General features: G+C 46.6%; 1 protein-coding gene across 1 annotated transcript in view; it reads left to right on the top strand.

Annotated features, from left to right (window-relative positions):
- Positions 1-13,487: 13,487 nt before the first annotated feature.
- Positions 13,488-22,323, top strand: part of C2H11orf24 (chromosome 2 C11orf24 homolog) — a 62,232-nt gene continuing 53,396 nt past the window's right edge. The window contains exon 1 of the mRNA XM_090032364.1: positions 13,488-13,635. The gene's annotated coding sequence lies outside the window, so the exon portion shown is untranslated. The remainder of the gene's footprint in view (positions 13,636-22,323) is intronic.

Genomic DNA, 22,323 nt, shown 5'->3' with positions numbered 1-22,323 from the left:
TGCTTTCCAGAACAAGTGATGCTGTAATGCAATGTGAAGGGATGTACATGTGTGTGTTGGCACACATGTGCATGGGTGTGAGTGTTGCTGTATTGCCACCTAGAGGTAAAACTGATAAAGAGGCAGTGAAATAAAGATGACTGGCTAAAGCAGTACCAGGGTGCTACAGCACCCTTGGGTGACTTGAGATCCTTTCAAGGGAGCTGCAGGGTACCACCCAATGTTAGCACTGTTGGGTATGCAAACATGATGGACAGGATAAACCCAGAGTTTTCAAACAGCAATCTCTAGGGTTAAAAACAGTCTGCCTGATTGTGTTCTTTCTGAATTCTTTGCCACAAGAAAACTGCTATATTATTTTTCTGTAATCCAAAAACAAGTAAAAGCTTAGATCTGGCATTTTTCAAGGGGTGCCTCAAGCGTATCTAGGGATACCTTCAGTCTAAAAAGGTTAAGAACCACTGGACTAAAGAAATCAGAGGATTTTGAACCATATACCTCTTTAAAAGCTAAAAGTCCATTAGCCAAGGCTGTCACAGGTTCATCAGTTTTCGTATGCGACTCAGCCACCAGTAGGAAGGAACAGAGTGTTGCACAGACACAGATTGGATGTGGGTTACACAGTCAAGAGCTCTTTGTGGTTGTGGGCTAACTGGCTATGAAAGGAACAATTCCTTGGGCTTATGTCACTGCTTTCATTTCTAAATCCCTGGATCAAATCTAACCCCCATCAAAAGTGACAGCTGCTCAGTGGCTTCTGTGGCTGTCTTAGCAGCCTCAGTCCAACTAACAGATTAGGCATTCCTAATAGTGGCTTTTATGGTAATGGCTTATGGAAGAATGTTCATGATACCAAAATGGTGGGTTCAACTTGTGGGGGGACGTGGTCAGGAAGGTCAACCGCGCCTTGTCATGCATCCACAGATGCATCTCAAGCAGGTCCAAGGAGGTGATCCTCCCCCTCTGTATGACACTGGTAAGGCCGCAGCTGGAGTACTGCGTCCAGTTCTGGGCACTGCACTTCAGGAAGGATGTGGACAACATGGAGAGGGTCCAGAGGAGGCCATTCACATGATCAGGGGGCAGCAGGGCAGGCCCTATGAGGAGAGGCTACAGGACCTGAACCTGTTCAGCCTCCACAAGAGAAGGCTGAGGGGGGATCTAATGGCCTGTTACAAATTAGTTAGAGGGGACCAGCAGGCATTGGGGGAGTCACTGTTTCCCTGAGCACTACCAGGAGTGACTAGGAATAATGGTCACAAGCTGGCAGAGGGTAGATTCAGGCTAGATATCAGGAGGCGCTACTTCATGGTCAGGGCGGCTAGGATCTGGAACCAACTTCCAAGCGAAGTGGTGCTGACTCCTACCCTGGGGATCTTTAAGACAAGGCTAGATGAACACCTTGCTGGGGTTGTTTGACCCCAGTACTCTTTCCTGCCATGGCAGGGGGTCGGACTTGATGATCTGTTCAGGTCCCTTCTGACCCTACTAACTATGAAACTATGAACTTCATCTTGTTTTTCTGTTGGAAGCCATATATATGTGTGTGTATGCATTCTTGATTTCACTTTCCCCGTACAACTGGAAAGGGTATCTGTAATGGAACCCTAGCCCTGTTACTAGGAGGCAGGACTGCCCCTTTAACATCAGAATCTATGGGAATACCAAGTACCAGGAGGGTAGGGATTAAAAGCCCAACCACCCAGGCTGGTCAGCTGACAGAAAGGACATAGGGCTCTGGGCTCATGTAAACCCCAGGGCCCAGGCTGGCTGGAGGAGGCTTCTGGCAAGATGCCAGGGGAAGGGAGCTCCTGAACAGCAGAGCTACCCAGAAACACTGGCTGCTGGCCAGACTGTTGCTATGGCTAATGAAGCTCCAGGAGTCTACAAGGTACCCAGAGCTGGGAGGTACTCAATAGTCAAGGAGCAGTTAGGGGGTTTTAAGGAGCCAGAGTGTGGCTCGTAGAACTAGTATTATGTTATAGCCCAGGGGCTCATATTTATGTTGTTGTTTTATCTGCTGGACTTGGCTGAGGCTATTAGGGAAGGAGAAGGCCTCATTGGGGCACACTACTGTGCAGATTCCCAGCACCAGAGGGCGCAGTGACGGGGCCCCAGTGCCAGGGGGCGCAGCGACAGGGAGCGAGCAGACCCAGTGCCCTAGGGCACAGGTCAACATCTATATACCATCTGCGAGGTGTAGGCCACTGTGTAGGGGAGGTTTGGAACAGTGGATTGCAACCTCTAGCATCGGGGTAGTAAATGGGCAGCCTCCCACCTGAGTAGCATCATAATTATTGTTTCATGAAGGCATGGAAGGCGAGAAAGGTGTGTGGGTAGCCCAGAGACGGAGGGTCAGGCCTACATTTGACAGGCCTGGGGATGGACCCCTGTCACAATATCTCACCGCACTTTGCCTTATGTTTCTTTGGGGTTGTGGGGGAGAGAAGGTTGGAGAGATGGTGGAGAATAAGTTTTACTGAGCTGAACTAACATTCTTTTTTGGGCTTTGAAGACTGAACTTCCTTGTGCCCCCTACTTCCACGTCACAGTAAAAACCATCAGGATTGCTTGAGAGGGCAGTTTATATTAAATGTACTTGTGGGTGAGCAGGTTTGTCACTTTTTCCAGGGCTGTCACTCATCTTTCATTGATGTAGAATCATAGATAATTAAGGTTGCAAGGGACCTTGGGAAGTCATCTAGTCCAACCCCCTGCCCAATGAATGTCACCTATTAAAACAAGCAAGCCTTTCTGCTTGGGCTGTAAACATTAGAGCAGCTGCCTTTTTCTCCTTCACTATGTTCGCTGTTTAGAGTGTGTGTTTAAATCTTCAAGCCCAGACAACAGTTACTTCTTTAATATAGCATTTGCCTCAGAGTAGCTTTAAAACTTGTCAGTATCCAATCAAATGCTTATTATATGTATAATATCTCTCTCTCTCTCTTTCACCAACATTTTCCAATACTTTTGCCCCAGGCTGAGTTCATGCATACCAAGTTTTTGTCCACCTCGCATTTTAATATCCAAACTATAAACCCTGGTGGGGGGGGAGCAAATGGAGTGTAACGAATATGTCAAAATATGCAAGTTTATACCAACAGCAGCACTTCCAGTCATTGCTTTAATAAACCTCATGTCCTAGACTCCTTTATAAGCAGCTATGGCCCTTTCATTCTGTTGTCTGTCTAAGACTGAGGAAAGGCTGCCTTTCAGTGGAAAGTACTATGAAGGCAGTGTGCAGCCAAAAACAATGCACAGTTCATTTGCATGTCCAATGGATGTAAATGTCTGTACATACACAGAAAATAAAGACACTAGGAATCTATGGCCTTTGTTTGCAATAGTCTTTACATTTCCAGCATTCTCTCCAGTGTTCAGTCAGGTCCAGTATCCACCTCCCATAGACTTCAGGTGTTCCTGGCATGGGATCAAGGTCCTGTTTGTGTGGGTTGGGAGCAGGAAAGATCATATCTGAAACTTCTTGTCTATTGCTGCCAGTCAGGTGCTCTGGAAAGCCTGTTGCCTATTGATTTGAAAGTCAGCACACAAGCTGGATTCTCCTTCATGGCTCTGTTCTCATTGGAGCAGGATGAAACCTGCTCTTAGCACCAAGGACACAAGTCCAAGTTCCAGATTATTATTATTTTAAACAGACTTTAATCCCTTTAGGCCGAAACTGCTCCAAACTCTACAGAGCTGACCCTAAACTAAGATGGGATTTGGCAGGTACCTCTGGCTGGTTGTCCCCTGACAACCAGCTCAGCACCCTACCCATTCCCTTACCTGTATCTTTACTTGTGTCCCTTCTCCGGCTCCATTCTGTGAGGCAGATGGCTTTAGTCCCCCAAATACACACTGGAAACTTTTGCATCACTTACAGCAGGACTTTAGAGAATGAAACAAACAGGAGATATGGCAGGATGCACAAAGGATTCTGGGAGGCACCTGAAACTAACTTATACAATCCACTAAACACAACACAGCAGAAACATGGCCAAGAGCAGTTCTCATGAGATCATGGCCACACTTTAAGCAAGTCATTTTGCTTCTTTCCCCCCCATTTTGCTTTTCCACTCTTTGACTGTGACCATATCTGCATGTGAGATTTTTTTTTCACTTAGCTCACGCAGAGAGGGAGCAAATGGGCAGGGCATGTTCTCATGCAGTTGTTTGTTAGTGCTGTCCAGGATGGTATGGACATACCCACAGAGTCTGATGCATAACAAAGAATCACTCTACTTGAGCTGCCAAAAATGAACAGTGGACTTTCACTCAGCACAATGGCTTTCAGAATTACAGTAAATGAACTATGTTTCTGCCCCTATGGCAGTCCAGTATCAATCAGGTTATAGGAGTCTTGTTGGGACTCTTCCACAAGCTCTCCCTGCCATGGGTCTGTGTCCTTCTGTTGGACCTCTCACAAGACCTGAGGATGTCTCTGTCTAGATCTCATGTTCTGCACTGCTCAGCCTTCCCTCAAAAGCTTGCTGTCTCCAGCCTTCTGCTCCTGCCCTCCCACCTGTACCAGCTCCACTCTGACTACAGCTATGTCTTTCCTGTGCTGTGATAGAGGTAGTTAGCTGCTCTAGTCTGAAGTCAGGCAGAAGGCAGGGCAGGGAGGGTGGCATCTTAGAAGCTGACTTGTGAGAGGCAATGAATGAGATAGTCTCCGAGGTGTTGTCTTGCCCTGTCTTCTGCCGGGCCTTTCATAGCAATGGATCCTTCTCCAGGCTGGATATTTCATTCAGAGACGATGCTCTTCAGCGCTGACAAAAAGCCAAAAGTAAATGTCAAAGTTTAGAGATGTTTAGAATGTATTTTATTATGATGATAGAGGCACTTCCAAATTGCTTTAAACTTGTAAATATATCAATAAAACATTGCCCAACTGATTTCTCTCTATATAGTGGCATTTCATTTTAATACCAAAAGAACACTATTTTGGGTATTTAAATGAGAGAATTTGGGTTTCTTATCAGAGAATTGCAATTTGTAAACAGGGAACACCAGGATCTCTGCTGGTGTGACAGCAAGTTAATCGTAATGTGCTAAACTGACATGTTTGTCATGATATCAGCAAAACATACTATTTCTCATAATGAAGCTAAAGGAATAGGACAATTTTATGAGGCCAAGCATAAGTGGAGTATTCTGAATGGCCATCAGTGATGTCATAGGTAATGCAAGAGTGAATTTGTAGAACTGCATGTTTTTACTTCTTCATGTGTATTTTTTCTCATTGTAACAGCATAGAACAAAATGGGCTAGATTATGTGTTGCATTGTACTCTTTATATATTAGTGTAAAGTGACCTAACAGCATTTTACACTCACTTTGTATAAATAGTGATGACTCTCACAACTTCAGCACAAATCTCACCAACCTTAGGGTTACTCCTACAACAGAGGATACAAGAAGCAATATCACATGAGAATCTCAGCTTTTTTGGTTTCGTTTTGAAAAAAAAATAAAGATCCCAATATTCATTGATGAAAATCTCATGCTTCTTCTTAGGGCAATAGCATAACCAAACACAATGTTCCAAACCTAGGATACCAGTGCCTCAAATTCATGAAATTAGCTTAAAAATCACAAGAGGTTTGGGTGTTTTTTTAAATCATAAACCCCAAGTTCTCTTTTATTCACCTTCTGATTTTTCATCTTTTAGGTCACATTTGCCTCACATTTTCAAACTCATAAAGTCTTGAAACTCATTTTCTTTAGTATGAAAGCTGAGATTCTCTTGAAATAACATGATTCCTACAGCTGGAGATTTAAGAAAAATCTAAGTATTTAAGTATCTAATTAAAGAATTGGCAAGACTAAGCCAATTTCATAACTTTGAAGGGAATAGATTCATGATTTATGAATGACTGCACAAGATGTGAAGCAAGAAAAAATAAGCACAGCAAAAAGCATTTCAAGAGCATTAGGCCAAACTGAGTTACTATATAACTGCCTGAGAACTGAAATACCCTCTCAGCTTTAAAATGGTTGTCACATGTGTAGCATATTGCCAGGAGTGTATGTGGGAAGCCTGTACTGCTGCAGCTTGAGCTATCCCTTCTCTGTGGACAAATACAGTGCTGTAGTGCTGGCATACTAAAGACAGAATAATTCCCTGGCAATTTGTTTTCCTGTCAGATCTTTTTCCTTAATTAAATGGCGCTGAAGAACCAGCATGGATATTTTTTTTCTTTTATAATGTGATTTTTTTATTAGTAATTTATGCATCAGAGCAGATGCCAACATGCAGGCTATGCAAACAGAAAATCTCTTCCTCTAACTGTAAATATTTACAGAACATATTCCACAGTATTTAGTACTCTGCAAACATATTGTCAACAGCTCTATCCAGACTCTTCCCTAGTTGCAGCCTGAGAGTTGACACAGTCAGGTCCTATGTGAAAAGAAGATTGTAGGAAACAAAATGAGCTAAATTTATCTATGATTTAACTTAATGGGCTTCAGTGGAATTACATCAGACGTGAATGTGGCCCACTGTTAGTTCTCTTATAATGAGTGTTGCCTATATGCAGACAAAGACCGATGGATAATTTTCACTGACCTAGGGAGGAAACACAGAGAACTCTCCCTTGGATCACACCAAAGGGCCATCCAGTTATGGTAAAAGGAGAAGAACCACTAGATCTCTAATACCATTTTGATCCACCATGTATGAAGCCTTCTCACTTGAAGAGACCTCTTTTAGCTAAATACAAAGAATACAGAGTGAGATTTTCAAAGCAGCCCGTAAGATTTCGCTGCATCTTCTTTTATTAAGCGTAAATGGAGATACGTACTGTACTGCCTTGAAAATATAGGTCATTTCCTGTACTGCCTTGAAAATATAGGCCAGTTTAGTTGATTTGCAAAGTGCCTAGAATCAAATTCTCCTGGCCAAATTCTCATCCACTCTTAAAACAGAAATACTTTGTTTCCTTAACAAAAAACATTAATTCAGTTCACTCATAAGGTCAGTATAGAACCTCTAGATGAGTTAGAGGTTCATGGGGGGATAGCCTGATTTATATTAGTGCAGTTTTTACTTAAATCAGTACCCTAAAATCTCCTTTATTGCACATCCAGCCCAATCCCTTTGATGGCATTTCATTACATCCTATAATCTCTGCTCTCCTTACAATTTGGAATAAATACAAAACAACTGGAAGATCAACAACAGTTTATCCCTGATTTATATTCATTGAGAACCTGCTATTGCCAGCAGGTCTTAGCACCCTGGCATATCACATGAGACCTGTAAAGTTGCAAAGACCTTTAAACACATTTCAAAATCATATCCTATGGGGTGCTCAAAAAGAACTATAACAGCACAAATGACAGGGATGCATTATGAATTATTACAAGGAAAGAAGTGAGCTGAGGGACTTTGAAAACAGAATAAAAACACAATTTGCATTAATTTGCCTTTATTTGCTTGATCCCCGGATGGTAGGCTTGGGTGTTTTGTTTTTCCCCCCTTATGGTGTATATTTGAGCTGTATATGACTTGGTTTTCCTAAACACCCTAGCCTTTGTTTCTAGGGTCCATCTGAAGGCTAATCCAAACCAGTTCTCCTGGCATCAGTGGTGATGCGTAGAGAGTGCAAGGGGGTGGACGTACACCCCCTGAAAGCACTGGTGCACCCTATCAGGCTGCGCTCCCCACTCAGGCGATGGGCAGGTGGGGCAGGTGAGAGCGCTGGTTCCTACCCCCCCCCCATGAGTGCTGGCTGGGGAGTGGGATTGCCGCGGCTGCTTCCTAGTTGGCTGACTGGTCGCTGGGGGGACATGTGCCCTCCCTTGACTAAGGTGGCATCAGTCGCCCATGCCTGGCATTTTCCTTTCCTAGAGAATTACCTCTTCCCTCAGATCAGGTTCACCTGCTACCATAACTTACAGTAGACGGAACTACCTGCAACTATTATTGCCAAGTGCCGAGCAGCGTTTAAATAACCTGGCAACCTGTAGGGTACCAATGGCTTTCTGCAGAAGAGCGCGTTAGAGTGGGGTACTAGTCTTACTCCTGGCAGAGGAAATGCCACCAAAAAGTTGTGGAACTGAAGTCCACTCCATGATAGGGTACACTAGGCTCTTTAACCTTGGTTGGCAGCCAGTCTAGGAGTGGAGCCCCCATAGACAGGCAATGGATGATCTCCTTTGCTCCGGCACCTCCTGAGGCCAAGTAGGTTCCAAACATACTGTCACTTGCCTTTTCCTTGGATTAAACCAGCAAGGCTGAGATGGGGACAGTGGTTTGTGGGCAGTTCAGTGTCTCCATATACACTGCCCAGGCTTTTGTGCCCTGGACAGGTCACTCCAACTTTGCTTTATCTTTCAAGCAAGGATTATGTTCAGTGAGGTGATGTCTCAGTGGAATTCTATTGTCTTGCAAGACAGACAGATGACTACTATGCCTTCCCTCCCAGCCTCACCTATGTATATCTATCCCTCTGCTTTCCACAGCAGCTCAGGATAACTTACCTTGTTATTCTGCATGGTTCTTTTAGAGAGAATCTATCCTTCTGTCTCACATGGGTCCCCTAATCTTGCTTTCAGCTGTTTCCCCTGGTTCTCTTAAATTGCAGAGATTCAGTGCCCTCCTTTTCAGAAATGATGAGGAGGTATCAGTAAGGTATTTGAAAATGCAAAAATACATGTATGTTATATACATATTTGGGCCTGCTGGAAAATTGGCCATATCCACATTTTTCAGCTTCTAATCAACTGTTGGTCTATTCCATCCTACTAGTTTCAGGCCCATTAATATCAGCAAACTTGCATTTCATGGAATTCTGGAGGAGAGTGTGACCAATCTCAGCTTCCCCATCATTAATGACTAGACTCACATAAATGCCAACTCATACATGATTTGTGGTACTGAGAACTAAACTCAGTTTTCTTGCCAGGCTCTGTGTCCCTGTGATTGTGTGAGGTCTGTCTTAACATGGACTGCCTTGTATACATGAAGCTACCTGCTGCATTTGCAAGATTCTTCCCCTGGCCATCTGGAAATGCCTAAAAGGACTGGAATTTAAGGGAAATGTGTATGACCCAACATGGGCATATATGGTTTATCGCAGTGCTGTGTATTCTGCTGTTCTATGTACTGTACCCCTCACTGCAGACTTCTGCTCAGAACATAAGCGTTCCTGATATCCCCCATCCTCCTTGTTAGAAAGAAAACCCTGAGACCATGAAAAATGCAGCGTTATCTTCTTGATCAGCAGACAGCCTGAAACACTTGGAACCAAAGGTGTGAAATTCTCCTTTCTTGTCAGTGGCTTAACTTCTGAAAATTTAACTGTGCATTCATTGCTGATCTATTAGTAGAAGTAGCTAGTTAATAGGCTTATTGCACAAAGCAAAACTGCCTTCAATATCATATCAGTGGATGAAAGCTCCCAGTGCCCCCAAACCAGCTGCTCTGCCCTCCAGCTTCTATTCTGATAGCTCTCTCTTGGATGCAGTTATGTACTTTTAACATGTAACATTTGGGCATAAGCAAAACCTGAAAATATAGCAATGGTATAACACAGCTTAAATGTAATGTCACAAGAAATAATGCCAGGACTTCTGTATTGATTGCAGTATTCATTTTCATATTACTTCAGTAACACTCCCTTTTTAGGAACATAAGAATGGAAAGGAACTCTAGGTCATCAAGTCTACTCCTCTATATTCTGCAGGCACCACACTGAATAATCCATTTAATAAATTTACTAAGCTCCATTTTAAAAGCAGTTTTTGGAAGCCATTGGAAGACTATTCCAGCATCTGATTCCTATAATGCAGTTAATCTCAACCACAGGGCTGTCGCCCCCTGGGGTGCCATGAGATCCTTTCAAAGGTGTCTCATGGCGCTGCTCAAAATTAGCATTGTTAGGTGTGCAAACACTTCCATTTGATTCACAGGATAAGCCCACAGATTTCAAATAAGAATCCACAGTGTCAAAACAGTCTCATTTGTTGTGGTCTTCTGAGTTCTTTGCAATAGACTAATTTCTCCGTTGTTTTTCTGCAGTCAAAACATGAGTGAAAGTTAAGAACTGGCCTTTTCCAGGGAGTGCCTGGAGTCTACTGAGAAGTGTCATGAGTCTAAATAGGTTGATAACTACTGCTTTAACTGTTAGAAACTTTCTTCTTATTCCCATCTTAAATTTATTTGTACTGATGACCTTTCCTTCTTGTGCTAGCATTGTCTTTTAGGTTAAATAATTATTTTTCCTCGCTGGTTACCCCCTGGATGTATTTATACGCAGCACTCATATCCCCTCTCAGCCTTTGAATTGCTGGCTTTAAGGCAAATTCCATTATTTTCCTCTCATAAGTTAGGCTCCCTATTTTTTCAGAACCCTTACTTGTTCCAGTTTTGGTTCATCTTTCTTGAACACAATTTTACATAGGATTCGAGATAAGGACTCACAAGAGCTTCGTACAATGACACTGATGTTTCTAACTCTACTGGAAATATCTCACCTGAAGCATCCTAAAATTGTATTTGTCATTTTCATGGCAGCATCATGCTGGTGTTTTTAGTTATCCTGAGATCAACTAATACAGTCATATTCTCCTCCTCTTCGGTTGTTTCTAACTGATGAGCTCCTACCTTGTAGCAGTTTTTATAATTAATCCCCATGTGCTTTACCTTGCAATTTGTGCTATTGAATTTCATCCTATTTCTATTACCTGCCTCAAGGTCACAGTTTTTTTTCTGTATGATATCCTGATCTCCTCTCTATTCATGATGACTTCCGATATTGTATCACCAGCAAATTCAGTCTGCCCAAGTCTAACGTTTGAGCCACGGATGTTACTGACAATATTAAACAACATCAGTCCCCAAAACAGATCCTTGAGGAATTCCACTAGTGACACTTCTCCTTCTAATATTACCTGTGTCACCTTCTTACCCAATTTACAATGTCTGCTAACCCCCCTCTTCTGCTTCATTGACATCTTGCCATGCCCCTTTACCAAATGCCTTACTGAAGTTCATCTAGATGAGACCCACTGTGCTTCCTCTGCCTAGGAAACCCAAACTCATCATCAAAGAGATGAAAGACTTTTCCTCCAGGATTATTGGTACCAAAAAAGATGGATTCTGTCAGACAGCACAGAAACGGGGGTGTTTCTTAAGATCTTCAGCCCTGAATTTTCACCTCCTCCAATCCTGCTGCCAGCAGGGATGCAGCAAGGGTGACTTGGCCACAGATTGAAATGATTTTTTCTGGTCTCCCTGTTGGAGGGGAACACCAGGCCAGGCTGTGTGAGAGTAGCTGTGTCAGAACATGGGTGGCTATAAAAGGTGGTGCCTGTGCATGGTTCCTGGTACAGGAGTAGCTGAGAGGTTGTGATAGCTTGCCACAGACTTGAATTTGGAAGAAAACTGCATCCGATTCCACCAAGCTTTTCATGAACAAGAATCATGGACTACGTGATGCTAGATTGTGAGCAGGTTAAGCTTGCACTGAACTCAACAGCTGTGAGTGTTTCTGTCAGGGTTGAATCCGACCCTTTACTCCTTCAGATAATATGCAAGCAGGGGAGCTGTGTGGCCTCAAAGCCCCAGAGTGATGCAAGTCCGGGTGCTAGACTGGGGGTGGAAAACCTGTGGCACCTGGTAGATTGGCGGGGCTTGGCACAGTGGGCAGATTAAGCAGAGAGCAGAAAGCAAAGCGACACAGTGAGCAGGGAACAGGGCAGTACATCAGACAGACAGCGCAGGCCACGGAGCAGAAAGCAGACAGTAGATCGGGCACAGAGCACAGGGCAAGAAGCAGAGAGCAAAGCAGTTCAGTTCTGGGTGCCACACTTCAAAAAAGTCACCGAGAATCTTGAAAGGGTCCAGAGAAGGACCACAAGAATGATTAAAGGCTGGAGGACAAACCTTATGAGAAAAGACTTAAGGCAGTAGTTGTCAACCAGGGGTATGTGTACCCCTAAGGGTACTTAAAAAGATTATAGGGGGTATGCAGAATGAATGAGCAGCCAGGAGCACAGCCCAGCAGTGTGGAGCAGCCGGGTCAGCTGGTAAGTCTGTTGTGGGGGAAGGGGCAGAGGGAAGGAAGGGGCATGGAGGGGTCCCATGGTGAGGGAGGGAGGGAGTGGGGCAGGGGCTGGTGCAAGCACTGCATAGTGGGGGTGGGAAGCAGGATGGAGCCACAAGCAGCTCATCTGGGGGTGCAGGGAGGGGAGGTGGCTTCTGCTGCTGCATGCACCCCCAGAGGGTGTGGGGGCATGTGCCCCCAGATCTGCATGTGGGGCAGGGCGAGCTGTCAGTGTGGGCTCGGGCAGTGTCGGGCTCTTCCCGGACGGGGGCTGGGCCAGCCTTTGCTCAGGATGGGCTGTGGCAATGCTGGGATCAGCGCTACGGGGTGGGAAGTGGCAGGCACCCCAAAATTTGCTGTAGCCCCGTGGCCATACTGCTGCTGCCCATCTTGTGTGTAGCCCTGGCCCAGCACCTGGGAGGAGCCCGGAGCCACCCCAAACCCAGCCCACAGCGGCAGCTCGCCCTGCCCCACGTGCAGATCCTGCCCTGTGTGCAGCAGCGGGAGCTGGCCCCCTGCCCCCCAGGCGAGCCGCTTGTGGCTCTGTCCTGTGCCCTGCCCTGCCTGTTGGGCAGCACCTGCCCCAGTCCCAGCCCCACTCCCTCCCCAGAGCCAGAGGAAGAAAATATGATTGGTGGGGGCCGAACATGTGTGTGCACACACTCCTGCCCTGCCCCAGCAGGTAGGTCTGTGGTGGGGAAGGGGCAGGGAGGCAGATTGAGGCCCCTGAGTGAGGGAAGGAGGGAGGCAGAGATGGGCAGGGTCTGAGGTGGGTCGTGGGATGCTTGGAGCCCGGGGGGCCGTCTATGTAAGTATGTAAAGGTGAATATCAGGAGCTGGGAGGAAAACTGCTCACTAGGGTGCCCCAGGGGAGCACTAGGAGCAATGGCCAGAAACCGTTAGAGGATTGCTTCAGGTTGGATGCAAGGAAGAACTTCACAGTAAAGATAACTCTGGACTAGACTTCCCAGGGAGGTGGGGCAGTCCCCAACCTTGGAAGTCTTCAGGAGACCGGAGAGACCCAAGCATCTGACCTCAGCAGTATTCCTGCCCAGAGCAAGGGGAGGATTTTTCCAGGTCCCTTCCAGCCCTTCACTTCTATGCTTCAGGACATCGGGCTGGAAGCAGAAAGCAGACTAGGCCGGGAGCAGGAAGCAGACCAGCAGACCCGGCAGCGGGCTGCAGAGCAGGGAAGGGGCGCCCCCTGTCACTCACAACACGCCCAGCCCCCCGCGCAGGCGTCACTCTCCGAGCTCCGCTCCGCCCCGCCCTCCCAGCATTCCACGTCGCAACCCTCTACATCAGCCCCCGCCTTCCCCTCGCTTCCGGCGGTGACACGAGACAGCCCCTCCCCTTCCCATCGTTTCCGGGGTGAAGAGCTCCGCCCGCCTGGCGCTCGGCAAGGACCCCGCCTCCCCGCCCCACAGCTGAGGAGGCGGGGCTAAGGAGAAGAGTGGGCGGGGCCTCCGGGCGAGCCGGGGTGGGGGCGGGGCCAGCAGAGGCATGTGGCTGAGCCGGCGCTGCTGCGGCTCTTTCCTCCGGAGCCGGGCCCGGGCCGGGACCGGGGCCGCGGTGCACCCGGGTAAGCGCGGCTGGGGGGCGGAGGGAAGTTGCTCCGCGCTCTGCCCACGGCCGCCTGCTCGGCTCCCGGCCACGCCTCCGGGGCAGCTCCACCTGGCCCTGCCCTCAGTGCCCGGCTGCGGGCTGTGGCGGGAGTACCCCCGGGCTGCGGGGCCGCTGTCCTGCCCCCGGGTGGTGAGCTCCGCGGCTGGGTCTGACTCGGGTCCCCTTCCACGTCCCTGCTCTTGACGCTGTGACCTCGGTCCCGTCCCGCTTTTCATTTTACTTTGTCCTAAGAAATCAGTTGCTACTCTCTCAGCGGCCTCCCTCTTGATGGGGCGTTATCACTTGTTCTTGGTGGGTAGTGGCCTCCGGTCTCTTCAAGTAGCAGAGAGGCCAGGCTCTGGCCACAGTGACCCCCCCCGGGGGTGTGGGGATGTCTTCCTGTCCCTGGTCCGTTCACACCTCTGGGCAGATTCGCTGCGTGTTATTTGCTGGCTCCGCAGACTCAGTTGAGGGCTGGTGGGCACTGCTGCGGTGCTCTGCTCAGCGTCCCCACCCCCCCGCCACGTTAGTTTTGAACCTCTGGCCTTCACTCCGGTCCCTGTTTGCTTATAACGTGTCCTAAGCAATCAGTTGCCACGTTCCCAGCAGTCTCCCTTTCTGAGGGGGGCTTATAGCTTTTGCCCACAAACTTGAAGTAGAAAATAGGCTTGTCCCTGGTCCATTCACCTCTCTGGGTAGAGTTTCACAGGGCAACGTCCACTGGCTCCTCGGACTCATTCAGGGGCTGGCGGGCGCTACCAGTGTGCTCTGCTGAGTGCCCCCTGCTCCCCCATGCACTCACTGTGAATCTGTGACCTTCACTTCTGTCCCTGCTTTGTTCTTTTGTTGTCCCCCAAAATCAGTTGATAGGTCCCCAGTGGCCTCCCTGTTAAGAGAGCCTTAGCACATCAGAAGACCTATCTTTTTCCTCAGGAGGGTCCCTGGGGACTGAGGCCATTTTCTTGCCCCTAGTCCAGGCAGTTTCACTGGGAAGTGTCCACTGGCTGCTTGGGCTCGTTCAAGGGCCAGAGAGCTCTGCTCACTGGCTCACCTTGGCACACTCATTTTGAATCCATGAGCTCATACCTGTCCCTGTTTTCTCTTAGGTGTTCCCCCTCCCCGCCAATCAGTTGACCTATACCCCTATAGCCCATACCTCCCACCCAGTAACAGCAGGGGGCTAACTGTTGCTCTATAGGCATCAAGCCCACATTAACCCTATGCTTCAAATAGGCCTGTCTTGCCCAAGTCTGATTGTGGAATTGCTGACCTGTCCCTTGTGAGAGTAGCAAGGCTGTATATGCTACTTAATTTGTTTCTTTTGATGTGGAGACAGTTGTGGGCAAGAAATTCTGAGCAGGTTCCTCTTCCTTCTTGGTGAATTCAAAAAGTGGAGGTCCATGTTAAATGCTGCACAAAGGTTGCAATTCAAGCCATTGTCATAAGCACATCAAAGGCTAGCTGGCTTTGCAGTACCTTTCTCCTTAGATCATAGCTTTTCATGTTTTTGTGGGTGTAAGAGAAAAATGCATTGATGTAAGGAAATCAGCCAATTCAGATGGTGGGGGAGGGAATTGATACATCCACAACTAATTCAGGGAGAGGTCCTATTCCACCTATTAGACATGCAGCGGACCTAGTCACTTAAATGTGATCTTCTTCCCTTTCAGTTCGTGTCCCTGAACAAACTTTTATGTGCCTATTTTTATAACACGTCATGATCTTAGCTTTAAGTAAAAAAAAAACAAAACAACAAACAGGAGGAAGACTGTTTGCATGAATTGTTTTTCAGGGACTTGAGCAGGATGGAATAGGATCACCCTTGGAAGTGCTGAAGAGGTGGAGCAGAATCTCTCTCTCAGTCTGAACTTTACTATTTTAGGCCCTGTTCCTGCAAAAGTTAGGTACATCCTTGACTGCTGTGAGTGTGCTTCCCTCGATGTCAGTATATGAAGTTCAGTGATCTGCAAACCTTTTTAAGTTTGGGGCTGTAAGCTTCATACTCTTTAAGGAGAACACCTAGATCCAAAATGGATCAGTAATGGATACTTGACAAGCTAACTTTGTCCAATGTGGCTAACAGTTCTTCCTCTCCAAAAAATTAAGTGCTCATCATCTGTATTGCGTACAGCTTATTCCACCTTTTTACAAAGGGCCCTCCTAAAAATATAGCTGGCCAGTGTCCTTTATATAACTGATCACTTTTACCAGTGTCTTGATAGACTTGTATTTAAGAATTCTTTGTGTGAATTGGATGCATTGATCTTAATATTTAGATTACCATAGGTAAAGGGGGAATGCATAATATTTTCCTTGCCTGTATATTTTTGTCATACTTCAAAGTAAGGTTTCCTGTTGGTTTAACTTGGCTCTTCAGGTATTAGCATGAAAATCTTATGTGATGTGCAATAGAAAACAGTCATTTCCAACATTTAGTAACATCTGATTTTCTGCAGAGAGATGCCTTTGCTGTGGTTCTAAGTGGGGAGCTGCTTCAGGGCTGGGATCTTGCGGCAGTGACAGCATGGTCTGGGGCTGGGACAGAGCTGTGATCTGCTACCCATACACCCTGGGCAGGGGACCGTGGTTCTACCCTGGCTCTAGACCATGCCATCACTGCCACAAAATCCCAGCCCTAGGGCAGCTCCCTGCCCAGCTGTGTGCACTCTGCCACCACTGCTGGGGCCTATACCCACGGAAACTCTGGCCCTGAGCTGCCACAGCACTATGGCTCCTTGGGTCTCCCTTGAAACCATGCCAGTGACGGGCAGGGACTGCTGGGAAATGGAGTCTGGTTGCCAGCCAGATCTACCATTTTGCCCACCCCTGCCTTAACCTCACCATCATGCACACATTTTGCTTTTTAAGATTTTTTTTTCTGCTAGCCCTATTTTAGTCTTCCAGATAAAGTACTTTAAGAACACCACTACTGACCACATGAATCTGTGCCTGACTTTGGAAAAGGAAAGAGTCCTTCTCTTAATACCTAATAGAATTGTTTATTGGGAGAAACAGCTCTGTTTAGAGAAGACAAGAGGGACTGCATTTAGGAACTCCTAGAATTCCCACTGATGGGCTTATTTTCCTTGGTACAGAGCACCTGTCATTCTTCTGACTTTTATGGGATTTGTGGATGCTTAGCTGTTCTGAAAAGTAAGTCATAAATATAGGTAATTCACTCTCTTTCTCTGACAAACATGCATCCCCATCCCCCTATCTACTATAATAATCCACCACAAAGTATGCTAATATAAACATGACATTGTAATAAGTGCATAAGAGGGAGATAGAGATCACTTTTAAAAAGTGATTTTCATGGTCTAGTGGATTGTTGCACTTGTCCTGAAAGTTTGTTCATCTGATGAGAAAAGAGCATGTTAAGCTAAAAAGCTTTAAGTAAATTCCCATGTAGATACCTTTTTATATCTGCTTAAAATGGACTATGCATGTAGCTTTTGCCTTTGTTTACTTGCGGCCGTAATTCTAAGCAAGGCCTTTATGCACCTCACGCCACAGACTTTGCCATCAACAGTGAAATCTGATGGTACAAACTTTAGGAAACTGATGGAAGTAAGTTTGAGGATGAAATTATGGAATTCACTGCTTGTTTCAATATAGTGGTGTTGGTGGTCCAGGGGATATGCAGAAAGCGGGACTTGAGGTACTGTTTTTTACTGGACCAACTCTAGTTGAGAGGTTAGACAAGCCTTCCAGCACAATGCTACAGCTGCAGGCTGCGACCAGCATGGAAGTCTGAAACTGCCTGAAGCTTTAGCGCACCCACCCGTGTGCCCACAGCTCCAGCGCAGAAGCTGCTGGCCATGTTTGGGTAGCTGTGGACATGGCTGGCAGCTGCCAGGTCCAGACTGGGAGAGAGGCAGGGGTGAAGGTGTTTCGGGGCATGCTACAGCTATGAGTGGGTTGCACAGCTGTAGCATGCCCCACATGCTTCCACTTCTGCACTGGTGCTTCCAATTCTGCACTGGTGGTAGCCCTGGCCCAGACAGAAAAAGAGAGAGTTCCTGGCACACCAAAAATAGCCCCAGCCACCTGGCACCATGACGGTGTTGGAACCAGAGCAACCAGGTCCATTCAGTTGGCGGGCACCCAAATGCGGGCTGGTTTGAAATCAGTTGGTAGGCTGAATCCAGCCCACAGGCTGTATTTTGCCCACCCCTGCCTTACTAAATGTGTGTCTGGGACCTGTCAAAACCCCATATGCTGCCTAACTGGTCCCAGTGTCCAGAGAGCCCAACATCAGGCTTAGCTGATTGTTGGCTGGGGCTGGAGATTGGCTTCCCATGCATCAGCAAGTCAGGACTGATTGGGATCCAAGCCCTGTGTGGCATGCACGTGTGGCATGGCAGGAAACTTGACTGTTGGGATCAAGGGTTAGATCCCATCACATCTTAAAGTAAACGTCTATCAGGCCCCAATTTTTCAGATTTTGAAATTATGGGGGAAAAAAAGGACTAGATTCTTTTTTTCATAACTTCCCTTCTCTCTCCAGCTCCCACCCCCTGTTGCCCATCTTTTCTAGTATACCCTGTAACTCCATTCTTTTTCAAATACATGCTGATGTGGAGCAGAAGCCACATAGTTCAAAATAAACCATCAACCTTCAACATCCCTGTTGGTTCCTGATGGATCTTGTATACATCTGCAGGATGCACAAAGCAACTCAGTTAACAGATCTGACCACCTATATGTCTACATCCTGAGAAATCATTGTTGAGGCACACACCTGCGTATGTCAACATGTATTTACAAAGAGAAGCTGTATGCCATGATTGCTTTAGCCTTGCTGAAGCAAACATTCCAGATGTGACATAATATAACATCCAGTGAGAAATATTTACATAAGCATTTTCTTATAGACCTAATCTCTGCCTCATACGGTACCCGTGCAAACATTTGAAATGCATTTGCAAACACTTGAAATTCAGTTGAGCTTGGGAGCATACCTCTGCTTTGCTGTTGCGTATGTCTAAATTTGAGGCCTGGTCTCATATCAGAATCCTACATATGGATATATTCAGACACTGCTATAGTCTGCTTTTATTTACTGTCCCCTCCAGCACACACAAAGTGTTGCCTTTTTGTTTTCAAATATATTCAAAATAATTTTTGTTCGATGTGCATAATTGACTTATAACTATCAGGGGAAATAGTAAATTCAGTCCACTTGCAGGCAGATCCTCGCTTGTTATAGACTGGTCATTGCTCTACAGTAGACTGTTTCTATCATCTGGCAACTACTCATTGAAGTACTTAAATTGAGATCAGCCATCTTGCTAAATAAGGTGCCGTACATAAGCTGTCTGTTATGAGGCTGGGTGATATTTATTTATGTAGTATGGAAGAAGAATTCCCTTTGTAGTAATTATGAAGTGAAATTCAATGGCTTGTGTTATTGAGGAAGCCTGACTGGATTACCTTAATGGTTGCTTTTGGCTTAAAATTGAATCTATAAACTACAATGGAGGTGGAAGAAGAATTGAACCCCAAGGAAATTCCATGGGAGCAAAATATTGCACCATCATGCTTGAAATGAACACCAGGAAAAGAAATCTTGCAGCTCCCCCATCAATATTTGCTGGTTCTCTTTGTCCGTTATAGCTTATGAGGTGTGTTGGGTTCAGTCTGTGCTTCACAGGAGCTGCAGCCTCATCCTGGAGACCTCCTGAGCTCTATTTACTGCCCCTTCAATAGTACCTGCACAGCTGGAATTATTGTCTGTTGGGTAAGAAAACTGCTCCTTAAGGATGGAACAGAGACTCCATCTTGCATGAGACATGTAGAATCTAGCCTTTGGTAGATACCTCAGCACTGTTGCAGCTTCTGCTGCAAGTTATAACAGGCTTAGGCACTGAAACGCTCTGAATTCTAATTCCAGTTCCATCACTGATTTGTTTTGCAGCCATGGACAGGTCAATTTATCACCCCATTTTTGTTTTCCAGTTGGCTAAACGGAGTTCATGTTTAACCACTTCCAAGGAGCATTCTGGAAGTTTGTTTATATGTGCAAAGCAGTAGTAAGCTAAGGACATGAAAGGTTAAATGTTTAAATTATAATTACATTTATACCATTTATGCATTATGGTTAATGTTTAAAACAGACTACATTGTGTGAATAATTGCATGGTTTATAGAGGTGCGCAAAGTTTTTGACCGATTCAGTGGTCAAACCTCCAAACCTGAATTGAATCAGGGGACCCTTTAATCTCTCCAGATCAATTTGGAGAGATTTGGAAAGATTTGGCGATTTGGACATAGACACAGCTTTAAATGTTTTTTCTACGTACCTCTAGGTTGCAGGGGCTCGTGAGTGCTGCAGTGCTGGGGTGCATGGAACGTCACACAGAAGTGCGGGGGGCTCCCCAGCACTTTCAGCAGCAGATCCAGAAGTGGACCAGAAGCACTTCTGGGTCTGCTGGGGAGTGCTCTGGGGGGCCTCGCCGCACCCCCACCTCCGGCTTGGCGACTGGTGCCTTCTGATCCACTTCTGGGTTCGCCACTGAGCATGTGGGAGGCCCCCTATGCTTCTGTGGGATGCTCCATCTGCCCCAGCATCATAGCAAACATGAGCTACAGCTGGTACCTCAAGGTATGTAGAAAAAACATTTAAAGCTGCGTCTATGGCTGAATCGCTGATTCTCCGAATCAGCATTGAATCTTCAGATTTGGATTCAGCCGAATTGAACTGGGAACAGTGATATGAATCAATCACTGTCCCCAATTCGGGCCGAATCTGAACTGAATAGGGCCCATTTTGTACACCCCCGGTGGTTTACCAGTACTACTTTTCCAGATTATCCTTCACCGTTGCATGCCACCTACCCCTCCCACCAACAGTTTGTGCCATATAAACTGAAGTGCTGGGACTGAGGAGGCAGTGGAGCTGAGTCAAGCCAGCCTTCTCCCCGAAGGAGGAGAGGTAGGGAAGGGGAGGTAGGGCAGGGCATGATGGCTGGCAACAGGAGCACCTCTTGCTGCCTGCGTGCTTCTTGCCTTGTGGCAAGCAAAGTGGGTTCTGGCTTCTCTATAGGTATGTGTTATCAGTTAAACAGTTAACCAATATAATTAAAAGGGTTTAAACAGCTAATTTTTAAACAATATTTACATCCTATTTATGCTCAACCTATTTATGTAGGCTCTTAATACATGAGGGGTGGGTGCCAACGAAGTATATGGAGTGGGTAAGGCAAGGCTAAACAACCTTACAAGGCCATTAGTGATGAGTTCTTTGAGTTTCCACACTTTCAAATATTAAAGACTTGTAGTGGACGATGTTCACAGTTAATAGATATGCATCTAAAGCCTTAATTAAGTTTTCATGAAATGTTGAAATTGGAATCTTCATGTCTCTTTCCTCCCAGCAAAGTCACATAAATCACAATGGCCTGTCCAGCTCATCCCAGACTTCTCCTAAATTCCTGCTCTGTTCTAAGAGTAGATCACATGAAGTAGGAGTCAAAAATCAGGCATATGGAAATCATGGATGGATTCCTTCCATTCTTCCCCATCCCCTTTCACTGACCCTATCCACAGCTGGTTCAGGAGATGGAGGGAGGCTTAGGAACAGCTCCAGCCAGGGACTGTGCTTGCAACAGGCAGGTTCCTCCTCCCTGCCTGTTTCCCCTCGGGTTGTGGGTTGGGGTGGGGGGGCGCAGGAGCAGCCAGGGACAGCAGCAGAAGTGGTGACAGGTGGGTTCCCCCACCTTCCATGCTTGCTCTGGGCTGGCAGGGAACACCCAGGGAGACTGGAGAGAGGAGGAACCTTCCCACCTGCTGCTGCCATTGATTCTGGCTGCAATGGGGCAGGAAAAACTCCTGTCCACCCCACTCAGCCCCTTCCCTCCCCGATCAGCCAGGGACAGTGGGAACTGAGGCAGTAGCAGGTCAGGGAAGAGTAGGATGTGCTGATGAGGAGGGAGGAGAAGAGATGGGGTACAGAGAGCAAGAGGCTGGGAGCCAGAATTCTTATCTTTTTGGGGACTAAAAAAAAAAAAGCTGCTGCTCCCTTGGTAGGGTCAGAAAGGGTGGAATATCCGTCCATGCCGCCACACCCTCTTTGGATCTATCCATAATGGAAATTAAGCCTATCTTTCATTGTAGTCAATATGTTGACTTAAGAAACTTCTCTTTTCTTCTCTTTCTTTCCTCAGATGTTGTTTCCACTAGCTTTTAAATTTCAAGGCTTTCTTGCTGTTCATTTGTGCAATATACAGTAGATTTGTTCATGGAAGCAGCATTTACTGGATGCCATCTGTGCCAGGGTGTTTAGCATGCCTGCCACTTTGAAGGGAAGAGGCTGCATGAGAAGCAGCCTGCAAGTGTGGCAGGAGCCAGTTAAAGAGCCACATGACCAGAAAGGGACTGGGGTTGAAGCATGTAAGTCCAGGACCTGAGCTGGTCAGGCTGTTTAGCCCTGAGGCTACGGAGAGAGCAGCTCCTAGGCAGCAGGGCTACAGCAGGGTTCCTGGGTAACATCTGAGCTATGGTAAGCAACTTAGGAGGTTTGAGGAAGGAACTAAGAGGCCTGGGAACACAGAATTGTGTCCTTGGGGCCCAGAGGTAGAGAGCTTGAGCTTAAGAGAGCGAGGAAGAACTAGTGTAAGCAGGGCTGGAGAGCTCAGACGTCTGTAGCCCAGGAGGGGCAAGT

Source organism: Crocodylus siamensis, chromosome 2 (genome assembly GCF_052110815.1).
Source record: "Crocodylus siamensis isolate JL-2025a chromosome 2, ASM5211081v1, whole genome shotgun sequence".
In the NCBI taxonomy this organism is placed as follows: Eukaryota; Metazoa; Chordata; order Crocodylia; family Crocodylidae; genus Crocodylus; species Crocodylus siamensis.
The sequence above is the reverse complement of the archived record's forward strand: the minus strand, read 5'-3'. Positions and strand labels throughout refer to the sequence as shown.